Source organism: Tachypleus tridentatus, chromosome 13, assembly GCF_004210375.1.
Source record: "Tachypleus tridentatus isolate NWPU-2018 chromosome 13, ASM421037v1, whole genome shotgun sequence".
Taxonomy (NCBI): domain Eukaryota; kingdom Metazoa; phylum Arthropoda; class Merostomata; order Xiphosura; family Limulidae; genus Tachypleus; species Tachypleus tridentatus.
The window spans coordinates 255,176,580-255,189,449 of NC_134837.1; the positions used below are offsets into that span (position 1 = coordinate 255,176,580).

A 12,870-nucleotide genomic window follows, 5' to 3' on the forward strand; every position below is an offset into this window, starting at 1 on the left:
ATTGTATTTCTGTTTATTTAGTTGCAACGCTTAACAGTTCGATTATATTATTCCTTCGTAACTGTTAAGATATTGTGTTTCTATTCATCTAGTCAATCGCGACGTTTCATGTTTGATATATATTACTATTTCGTGACTGCTTAGATAACAAACATATAACTAATAATCTATTTGTTCACAGCGCTTCGCGTTTCATATGTATTATTAATTCGTGACTGATGAGATACTTTATTTCTATTCACCTGTATAGTCACAACATTTCATATTCACGTATATTATTATTTCGTGACAACTGAGATTTCACCCTATTTAAAGTGCGTTGGTGATTTAAATACGGCGTGATCAACAGAGATATGCTTGATATACAAAACAAAGAGCTGAGTGAGGTTAGGGTACCATGGTTTTTGATTAAGAGAGTCCGTCATTCGCATTTTGTTACAAAAAAAAAATGAAACAGATAAATAAAAGAAATCACACTCCGTAATTTGGGGGTGAGGGTGCGTTACAAGGGTGACAGTCAAATCCTACTATTTGGTTAAAGTAGAGCAGTCCCTCGCTGGTACAGCGGTAAGTCTGCGGATTTACAACGATAAAATCAGGCGATCGATTCCCCTCGGTGGACTCAGCAGATAGCCCGATGTGGCTTTGCTATATAAAAAAACACACACACGCAAGAAGAGTGGCCCAAGAGTTGACGGTGGGTGCTATTGACTAGCTGCCCTTTCTTTAGTCTGTCAGTTCAGTATTAGAGACTGTTAACGCAGATAGCTCCTGTATAAAGAGCATTGCAAGAATATCTAAGAAAGAAGCAAACAAAACAAGATGAATCGATCAACGCCACCTCTGGCTCTGATTTACTTTATATATATATATACAAACATACACATCTGAAACCTATTATCCAATTCTTCAGTAACTAGAAATAAAAGTTACTTTATTTGGTAATGCCGTGAAAACAGCGGTTAGTCCAAAAATGTTAGAGTACAGGTATAACTACTGTGTGTTTTTGGAACCCCTGGTGATATGCTTAGAAAACTTATGGTGACTGAAATGTTTTATTATCAGGTTACATTAATTGTTACAACAGTAAAAAGAACAAATTTGTTATATAAGATAAAGATGTGTTTACACTTGACACTAAAAAAAACACAATATTAAGTTATCACAAATTGTTTACACCACCAGAGGAAATAAGTTTGTTTGTTTTGGCACAAAGCTACTCGAGGGCTATCTGTGCTAGCCGTCCCTAATTTAGCAGTGTAAGACCAGAGGGAAGGCAGCTAGTCATCACCACCCACCGCCAACTCTTGGACTACTCTTTTACCAACGAATAGTGGGATTGACCGTAACATTATAACGCCCCCACGGCTGGGAGGGCGAGCATGTTTGGCGCGACGTGGGCGCGAACCCGCAACCCTCGGATTACGAGTCGCACGCCTTACGCGCTTGGCCATGCCTGGCCCCGAGGAAATAAGAGTAATCCAAGACATGAGACGAAACAGATTAAGTACTTAAAGTCAGAGTTGTTTGTTTGGAATTAAGCACAAAGCTGAACAATGGACCATCTGTGTTTTGCTCACCATGGGTATCGAAACCCGGTTTCTAGCGGTGCGAGTCAGCAAATATGCCGCTGTGCCACTAGGGTGGGGGTTAGGAGCAGAGTTGTTTCTTTCAAAAGTTCCGCAGAGCTACACAAAGGGCTATCTGCGCACAGGTATGCCTTATTTTTCAACTAAAAGACTACAGTGAAGACAGATAATCAACACCACCTACCGCAATATTTAGGATTGTCTGACTGATTAAAGGAATTTCACTATCACTCTTATAACGCACCTACACACCCAAAGTGGGAAGCATTTGTGTGTGCATGGGTGTATGTATGTAACGACGGGTCGTGAACCATGAATCATTGAATTAATAGACCGAGCATGCTAATCATAGGCCACTTCTGGTCCACAAAGTTTCAGTTCAGTAACAGAGTAAAAAAAAAAAATCCTAGTTTTCATCCTGGATACTGCAACCATGCAAGTGACCTCGAATAATTAGTATCAGTAACAGCCAGTTTTCGATATGGCCTGTAATCCCTCTGATGATATAGTACAGAAGGTTTTTACAAAATGAGCGTAACATAGTATAGTTTGCTTGTAAACGTTACGATTGCATTTCTGGTTACAGTTGCCTTCGTCCGCTATTATGATCTCCCAGTGAAACCATAACGGTCAGTAACATTGTTTTCACACATATTACTTCGCTGTGAAACCATCACTCAATGTTAAAAATGAGCTGATACCAGTCACGAGGCTTTTTTGTTTTTGTGGCGCCACCTCTTAGTATTGAAGCAACGAGAAATCAACTATGTCCTGTCACGATATTCTATATCAGGGAATAAATTGCCCAAAGATGAGTCTTCTCCTTCAATAACAGGTGCTTCGTAAGATGTTTATTTTTTTTTAAAATTTCGCGTAAAGCTACACGAGGGCTATCTGCGCTAGCCGTCCCTACTTTTGCAGCCAGAGGGAAAGCAGCTAGTCATCATCATCCACCGCCAACTCTTGGGCTACTCTTTTACCAACAAATAGTGGGATTGACTGTAACATTATCACGCCCCCACGGCTGAAAGGGAGAGCATTTTTGGTGCGATGGGGATTCAAACCCGCGACCTTCAGATTACGAGTCGAACGTCTTAACCCACATGGCCATGCCGGGCCTAGGTTCGTAAAGATCTGCCTGATATAATTTATACAGTAAAGAGGAATACGGGTTTGATGAAATAAGAAACATGTTTATTTAACCTCGAACAGAAACAGAACTGAGAAAGGCCAAAATTTTCAAATCATAACACACACTTAAACAAAGAAAAGAAGCGAAGATTTATAGCCTACAGAATTTGAAGTTTGACAGTTAGCTGCTATAACCTGATACATATCAGAAAAATATAGAATAGTATGACAAAAAATAGATATTTTTAAACAATCTCCTGGGTTATTCGAAACATTTGTTTGAACTCCTTATAATTACTTGTAACTCATAATTACTTTTAATTGAAAATAAGTTAATTATATAGATCAGGACAGAAATGTAACTTCTAAGTCAATAAAGCTGACGTCATATGACAAAGTGACAAAAATTAATAAGTTCATAAATCACCATACAATGAAAATAAAACCTGTACTGATTAAAATTAGAATGCATTAAATTATCAGATTGATTAAAATTAAAATGCCGTCAGATGGGTGTTTCGCTACTAACGGTATTTTCGGCCGTAATCCCAATAACGTCTCACAACATTTAACCAGTCTCAAAGATATATGTTAGAACTAAGTCCACAAATTAAAATAGAAAAAAACAAAAACACATTTTAAATATTACAATGAATATTACTATTGAAAGTAACTTTACACAAAAATAAAGTATAACATGGTTTATAGCTTTGTGTATGTGGATTTATTATGTATATATACATATACATGACTATGACTATATACATAACATGATCTTTAGGTTAAACGTTTAATATACTCTTTAACATAAAATGTGTATATAAAATGCTGATACAGCATTACATTTTTAAACGCAGAGGTATACAACAGCCTATATGCGCTCTGACAACTGTGTGGAATCGAGCCACAAATTTTAGCACTGATAGTCCATAAACTTATCAATTATTACTATTGAAAGTAACTTTACACAAAAATAACGTATAACATTTGTTTGAACCTTTTATAATTATTTGTAACTTATAATTATTTTTAATTAAAATAGGTTAATTATATAGATCAGGACAGAAATGTAACTTCTAAGTCAATAAAGCTAACGTCATGTGACAAAGTGACAAAATTAATAATTTCATAAACCACCACACACATCTGGAATCGAGCCACAGAATTTAGTGTTGATAGTCCATAAACTTATCCTTGATCCATTTAGGGACAACACTTAAACATGTTCTGTACAGCAAACAGACATCAAAATTGAGGTTTTGTCAAACTTGCACGGTTTGAACTATTAAATATACAGAAAATAAAAATATAAGTATATAATCCCAACATTTAGCATAAATAAAAGGTCTTGGTGATCTAATGAGCTAAGAACCTTGGAATGTGCCATAAGTAACAACAACCCTGGACAATCGACTCTTGCTTGACCCTCTCTATAAACAGCATGGGAGCTAAGACTAGTCATTTAAATTAGATACAAGTCGGTGTTTTTCCTACTGTGTTTAAAAATAAAACAAAATTAAGATCTGCGCATTTATAACTTCATTGTACTGGTTGACTGACTAATCATAGTTTGGTGTGTAGCGTAACGTTAATCTTCGAGTTAAACCACAAACAGTTTACCGTCTTATTTTCACTTGATTTTTAACTCCAATGTTAGAGTTGCGCAGAAGAAAACCGTGTAGACAAAGTAAGAAATAGTCCTTTTTAACGTGTTAAATATTTTAATATTAACGTCGTTAAAAATTAAATTATTATAAATAAGCCGTGAAGTGTAATTAAAAGAAAAATTAAAAGACAGGAGTAATGTTTGTTTGTTTGTTATTTTGAATTTCGCACAAAGCTACTCGAGGGCTATCTGTGCTAGCAGTCCCTAATTTAGCAGTTTAAGACTAGAGGAAAAGCAACTAGTCATCACCACCCAGCGCCAACTCTTGGACTACTTTTTTACCAACGAATAGTGGGATTGATCGTAACATTATAACGCCCCACGGCTGAAAGGGCGAGCATGTTTGGCGCGACGGGAATGCGAACCCGCGACCCTCAGAGTCGCACGCCTTAACACGCTTGGCCATGCCGGGCTCCAGAAGTAATGAAACGACACTAGAATATATGTTATCCAATAAGATAGATCCTGTAGAATGTGTGTTATCCAATAAGATAGATCCTGTAGAATGTGTGTTATCCAATAAGATAGATCCTGTAAAATATGTGTTATCCAATATGATAGATCCTGTAGAATGTGTGTTATCCAATAAGATAGATCCTGTAGAATATGTGTTATCCAATATGATAGATCCTGTAAAATGTGTTATCCAATAAGATAGATCCTGTAGAATGTGTGTTATCCAATAAGATAGATCCTGTAGAATATGTGCTATCCAATAAGATAGATCCTGTAGAATATGTTATCCAACAAGATAGATCCTGTAAAATGTGTTATCCAATAAGATGGATCCTGTAGAATGTGTGTTATCCAATAAGATAGATCCTGTAGAATATGTGCTATCCAATAAGATAGATCCTGTAGAATATATGCTATCCAATAAGATAGATCCTGTAGAATATGTGTTATCCAATAAGATAAATTCCGTTTTTTATGTTAGAATTACTGTTTCTCAATCACAATCACAAAATGAAATAGTACACAAAAATTTACACGATCATTCGTTAAAATAATGTGACGTAATCAACCAATTCGGGGTTTTTTCACCACTTCAATGACGCAGATCGTAATCCCAAAAGCTAATCACGAAAAATGGATACAGTTTGCTGTTCCTATTGGTGGAAATATGCTTTATACTTTCAGCTATGGGTGAATTATAAAAATGACAGTCATTCCCGCTTTTCTGTTGAAAAATCACAGTTTCGTTCTGACTGAATCAACGGTAAACACCTTTACACGTATATCTATAAGTCTTCAGTTTAAATCATATAGAATTTTTTATAAGATGACAATTATTTGAAATATCTTTCACATTTTCAGCTATTGGTGCGTTATAAAAGCGACAGTCAGTCCCACTATTTTGATCAAAGACCCGGACAGATCTTTTGTAGTGGCATATGCTGCTGATTGGTTATCTTCATCTCTTATCGGTAGTTCAAATTTTAGGGCGGCTATTGTTGAATTGTAGAAGCCTTTGATATGATTATTTATCTCATGTGTGCAAAAGTAGCCAATTAAGTCGAAAAATCCAATAGATTTTTATTTGGCCACGGATCAGAAATCAGATATTGAAATAACTGTGTCTACCAAGACACTACATCCTGTAAAACCTTAGTTCAGGCAACATTTTGAATATATAAGTGTTATTATTTGGTAAGCTTTTCCAAATGACAAAGAGCTATCTACTCTGTTCATCACGAGGAATTGAACACCGGATTTTAACATTCTAAGGCCGTAAACTTACCGCTGTCCAATCGGGGAACAACAACAAACAGAAACATCGTTCTGATATATTCGGTCAACCAAAATTCATTGGTCGGTGGTTTTTCTTTGTACAAGGTTTTCATTCATTATTTTAATTTAAGTTTCATTAAAAAAAAACGTAGTTTGTTAAAAAAACTGTGTATCACCCATATCGTTCTGTAAAAAAACAGCTTTAGCTAGAGTTATACCACACAATTTTTTTCCCCGTGCATTGTTGACAGGTCGTTCTTTTACAGTAATTACAGTGAAGCTCCACCGTCTAGTGGGAAAAGTCTAAAACCAACCTCTATCCATGGTTTCAATGCTCGTAAAGTATGCATGTGGCAGTGATTATTACAAAACGCTTCATTTGAAACATTCCTAGAAGACTTGTCACAGTGTAGGTATGGAACGCTGAGAGATGTTCTAAGTATTAAATGTTACGCAGCGAACCCAGTTTAATATTATTAATAACTGAAATTATTACAAAACTTGATCGTCTAGAAAGTGCGTATCCCTTCAATTCAGTAAAGGTATCAATTCTTCCAGACTGTCAGATAATGATATAATACCTCTGGTACAACAGTGTCATAATACTAGAGTGTCAGATATATCTTTGAAATGAGTTTTACGTTTTTTATTTTATCCGAAGTAGCGCTACATTTGTCACGTGGACAGTTGGAGCACTAGCAGAAAAGGAAAAAAAAACAAAACATAATGAAACTTGTAAAAAAAATTACGCATGACATGATAAAAAATTAATTAATTAAATAAATACGTATTCAAAATGGCAACTGTGTACATAATTAACCCATACATATACAAATAAGCATGTAAATAATATATATGTACGTAAATTCCAACCTTCAGTAAATGTTTAGATTTCTCTCTCTCTCTTTCGTTTCGACGCAGTTGCCTTTAACATGCCATATATTTTACTTTTCCACTGACACAAAAAAACCCAACAAATCCCAACTTTACTTATATCTTTATATCATAGCATCGTAATACACAGGCGTCCAGGAAACAATATAATATATATATATTACTGATGCAAGTTCTAGATTTTCTATGGCTTGGGATTTTCTTGTTAGAGAGGTGTAATACGTTTATGTTAATGACATCAACCATATTCTCTAGTTTTTATGACGTGGTTAAAATTTAGAATAACCGATAGGGTTCCACATAAGGTTCATAGGAAATCCTTTTAATGTACCAGCTGTTCGTGTTGATCCATAACTTTGTTGGTTTAAAAGGTGACTGAATAACGTGTGTCATCCATAACAAAAAATCCATCGATATTGTAATTAGTCCATTTCATTACTGTCATTAAACTTGTTATTTTGCATAGAAAAAATAATTGTTTCACTTATATTTTATCAGTTACAGTAGATAAAAACGTAAATTTACTCAGTGTATTGTCTGTTTGTTTTGAATTTCGCGCAAAGCTACACGAGAGCTATCTGAGCTAGCCATCATTACCCACTGCCAACTCTTGGGCTACTCTTTTACCAATGAATAGTGGGATTGGTCGTAACATTATAACGCCCCCACGGCTGAAAGAGCGAGCATGCTTGGTGCGACAGCGATTTGAACCCACGACATTCAGATTACGATCTAGCGCCCTAACCATGTGGCCATGCTGGGCCCACGTTTTAAAGTATCTGTACACATTACAAAGCTATTAATCTTATCTTATAACGCGTCCACGAATAACAGTGCGCAGAAAATTTCGTGGTATAGCACAGGTTCGGAGTCGGTTCGTTAGCTCCGAAATTCAGAGTTCTTCTACCGGGCCAGCCCACCGAAAAGAGAGTGATTCAAAGTTAAAAAAAAATGTTACAGTTTTAACGTTGTAACCAACAATATGACAGAAGAGTACCTTTACAGAACAGCTTTTACTGGCGTGTGTGTGTGTGTCTTCATATAGCAAAGCCACATCGGGCTATCTGCTGAGTCCACCGAGGGGAATCGAACCCCTGATTCTAGCGTTCTAAGTACGTAGACTTACCGCGGTACTAGCGGGGGACGCTTTTACTGGCAGAACTGTACCAAGAAACTACAGTTTACAAGGCGGATATGTATATTAATATTTTAAAAACTTGTGACATAGCAAAGGTCGGGTAACGTCCACTTACCGCCGACTCCAAGAAAACAAAACGGTTCCAGCTGCCACAAAGGATTCAAATTCGTTTCGGCAATTCACCAGTTTCATATAGGTGCGAAAGAAACGATCAACTTGTTTCTGCTCATAAGAAATATGATTTCATTTTTTAATAGCAGCTTTTCCTCGTTCACTCTACATACGGTGCTGTATATCAAATCAGTAACGTTTCTAACATGTATAGCTTTCTCTTTATTTGTTCTTCATTCAAAATATGTCTTTAGAGGAAATGTGATGTCAGTAGACGTCTCATTCTGCACATGACTCGTAGCCCTTAAAGTGAAGAAAATTCCTTTGGAAGCCACGTAGTAACAACGCCTTACGGGAAAAATGGGTTAGAAATTACCACATGAATTCTACTCGGAATAAAAACGTTCATACACAATACGTAGATCGAGGTCCAGTCTTTCCTTTTCGCGTGAACTGGATATTGGAGAAGGTAATGATAATGGAGGCATGTCTTAGCGACCAAAGCATCGGAATAAAACTTCTCGAGAATAACGTACCTTACTCCGGATTGATATAGGACTGTTTATAACAGTTAGGCCTAACTAGTTTCAATAACAATTAGTTTTAAGTTGACGTGAAAACCGTGCTCTCTGAGCTTTTATCACTACGTCAGCGAAAGCGTTCGAACTTGTCAGATCAATAGTAACATCTATTTTCCTGGTTGCTGTCTGATCCTGACGGTAGGTGGAGCCAGAATGTGACGTCCATTGAACAAACCTTATTTAAATAATAATAATAAAAGAGTAAACAAATTAATCACTGGTGAACTTTGTTACAGGAACGTCACTCGCTGAATGTTACGACTGAGTCTTCCCCGCAAAGTCAATGTAACTGTTCTTTGAATAATTTTTTCCATGACTAATTAGTCCATAAACTCAACACTTGTAACACCAGAAACTAGTGCTTATTAGTGGTGTATTATTAGTTCCTGCATTACTCTCACACTGGCTAGTAAAATCATTTATCATAAACACACTTTTCATGCAGAGAAACGTGTACATATATAAATGTATACGCTTCTCTACATATTGATGAACTTTAACCTCCTATCAATCACACGCAAGTACACACATACCGGACGTATGCATAACATTATCAGTGAAACAGAGATACATTTAATAAAAAGAACTACATAACCAGCCTAATGACAACAAGAGTTACATGTCTGGTGTGTTGAAATTAAGAGTTACGTATCTGGTGTGTTGAAAACAAGAGTTACATGTCTAGTGTGTTGAAAACAAGAGTTACGTATCTGTGGTGTTGAAAACAAGAGTTACATGTCTAGTGTGTTGAAAACAAGAGTTACATGTCTAGTGTGTTGAAAACAAGAGTTACGTATCTGGGGTGTTGAAAACAAGAGTTACATGTCTAGTGTGTTGAAAACAAGAGTAACGTATCTGGGGTGTTGAAAACAAGAGTTACGTATCTGGTGTGTTGAAAACAAGAGTTACATGTCTAGTGTGTTGAAAACAAGAGTTACGTATCTGGGGTGTTGAAAACAAGAGTTACATGTCTAGTGTGTTGAAAACAAGAGTTACATGTCTGGTGTGTTGAAAACAAGAGTTACATGACTGGTGTGTTGAAAACAAGAGTTACATGTCTAGTGTGTTGAAAACAAGAGTTACGTATCTGGGGTGTTGAAAACAAGAGTTACATGTCTAGTGTGTTGAAAACAAGAGTTACATGTCTAGTGTGTTGAAAACAAGAGTTACGTATCTGGTGTGTTGAAAACAAGAGTTACATGTCTAGTGTGTTGAAAACAAGAGTTACATGTCTGGTGTGTTGAAAACAAGTGTTACATATCTGGTGTGTTGAAAACAAGTGTTACATGTCTGGTGTGTTGAAAACAAGAGTTACATGTCTAGTGTGTTGAAAACAAGTGTTACATGTCTAGTGTGTTGAAAACAAGAGTTACATGTCTGGTGTGTTGAAAACAAGAGTTACATGACTGGTGTGTTGAAAACAAGAGTTACATGTCTAGTGTGTTGAAAACAAGAGTTACATGTCTAGTGTGTTGAAAACAAGAGTTACGTATCTGGGGTGTTGAAAACAAGAGTTACATGTCTAGTGTGTTGAAAACAAGAGTTACATGTCTAGTGTGTTGAAAACAAGTGTTACATATCTGGTGTGTTGAAAACAAATGTTACATGTCTGGTGTGTTGAAAACAAGAGTTACGTATCTGTGGTGTTGAAAAAAAAGAGTTACATGACCGGGATGTTGACAAGCCAGGTCATGCCAATAACTGATGTGAGTCTTGCTAAAAATCGTTATGTTTCTAAAGTGGAAACCTACATAGTTTCAAGCAATATTCTTATAACCAAAGTCCGCCTAAAAGGGAATTTTAATAAAGTTGCAAAATCTTACTTTGATAACAATCATTTAGAAAATAAAAAAAAAGAATATGTTAACTTAACGTTACTGCCCGTCACTGGTCAAAAATCATACTGACTTCAAGAGCGGTATTAACTTTCCACTTGACGTATTTTGACAAGGTTGCCTAAATAGGAAACATATGCTGAAGATAGACAGCAGTTTTGTTAGGGTAATCCACAGAATGTTGTGTTGTGGTTTTGTTTTTGTTTTCTGTAAACATCGTCCAGTAGCAGACTATAACCAGAACAATTAATACAGAGATCATTGTGAGGCATTATCACATTTTTATAACTGTAACGCTTAAATCAAATAATAAGTTACGTCACGTTCTGTTTTGATCTAGGTTTTCAGGAATCAAAGGTTTATCATTTAGTAACTGGAAGTGTGGAACCCAAGACTCAAGTTTGTAAGTGTGGAAAACACATACACACACACAAATTCAAGTTGTGTAAGAAAACGTGCACGCTAGATCTGAACCTGATACCGAAAAGGCCCGGCATGGTCATGTGGTTAAGGCACTCGACTTGTAATCTGAGGATCGCGGGTTCGAATCCCCGTCACACCAAACATGCTCGCCCTTTCAGCCGTGGGGGCGTTATAATGTTACGGTCAATCCCACTACTCGTTGGTAAAAGAGTAGCACAAGAGTTAGCGGTGGACGGTGATGACTAGCCGCCTTCCCTCTAGTCTTACACTGCTAAATTAGGGAAGGCTAGCGAAGATAGTCCTCGTGTACCTTTGTGCGAAATTCAAAACAAGCCAAACCATCATATTCAGGTGTGCAATTAAGTTTATTTCTTATTGTACATGCTGCACTATTTGGGGCATCGGATCACTCACATATAATTATCATCCCTTACACCAATGGATCAGCGGTAAGTTTACGGACCAAAAATGCAAAAATCTGGAATTTGATTCAGTATAGTGGATACAGCAGATAGCCTAACGTGGCTTTGCGTTAAAATAAACCCAAACACATAAAACTGTCATTAAATGTCTTGAAAAAAAAAGTACTCTCAAATTCGTTTGTAGGACTTCTCTTGTAAAAGATATTTTAACAGTTTAACTGATCATATCACAATTTGCTTATTACACTGAATATGAAGTTGATATAACTTTAGCCCTCTCAAAATTAACGTGGAACGGGTGTGGACCAGTGTTTAGGGATCTCAACTCTGAATCATAAGATTCACGATTTGTCACACATTTTCTGAAAGTGTTTAATACTTTGGGGCCGTAAGTGTGACAGTCATATCCTACTGTTCTTCAGAATAGCTCAAAAGATTACGGCGGAAACTGTTCATTAGCTGCCTTCCCTCTAGTGTATTACTTAAAATATCTGGATGGTTGTCAAAGAAATAACCCTTGTATACTGCCCTGGACAAAAACAAAATGTAACAAGTGGACTTACAATGCTAAAATTCGAACGTTCAATATCCGGCAATGGAGACAATTAATAGCCCAATGTAACTTTTCTGTAGAACAAACGAACATTCTTCCACGTTCAAAAGTCCCAGTGCGTGACCAATCTCACGTGAGGGAACTTACCTGCCCTCCCACCGTTAAATTACGATATTAATTAGAGATGTTTGCTTTATTCACTGGTAATAGTGATCATAACTTATGTCATATCGGCAAACGCGATACACGTGGCTTCTAACAAGAGCTGAATCATAGGTTTTAAATAATTATGCTATTAAAAGAAAAGGAAGTGCCCAATATTAATCCTCGTTAGACCAATCCAAAAGAACTTGCAGCATGCACCATTACAGATTAGTGTTAATAACACTCTTTTTGCCATTAAAATTTTCATATTACCCAAACCCAAACTTCAATTATTTTAAAACAAATGTTTCGATCATACTGCCTTGTTGTATGGTGTGTAAGGACTCGTGCCCCCTAGTGGCACAACAACATATCTGTGGACTTATAACGCTAGAAACTGGGTTTCAATACCCATGGTGAGCAGAGCACAGATACCCTATTGCGTTGTTTTGTGCTTAATAACAAACAAACAAAATATAAGGACGCTCGACTCGCAGTATGCGAGTCGCTGGTTCAAAGCCTTCGTCACATCAAACAAGGTCGCCTGATTGGACTTTTGGAATAAGTTCAACAAAAGAAGGGAGCTTTTTGGAATGCGTGGTTTACATTTAAATAAGACAGGAGCTGGTCTGCTTGTTATAGCTATTAACGC

General features: G+C 36.6%; 1 protein-coding gene across 11 annotated transcripts in view; it reads right to left on the reverse strand.

Moving 5' to 3' along the window:
• LOC143240776 (uncharacterized) overlaps window positions 1–12,870 on the reverse strand; it is a 246,700-nt gene that overhangs the window by 180,881 nt on the left and 52,949 nt on the right. For 2 of the 11 annotated variants that reach the window (XM_076483809.1, XM_076483810.1), the window contains exon 1: window positions 8,265–9,374. The exons of the other annotated variants lie outside the window; for them this stretch is intronic. The gene's annotated coding sequence lies outside the window, so the exon portion shown is untranslated. Of the gene's footprint in view, window positions 1–8,264; window positions 9,375–12,870 lie in introns of those variants that run through there. 11 annotated transcript variants of the gene reach the window in all.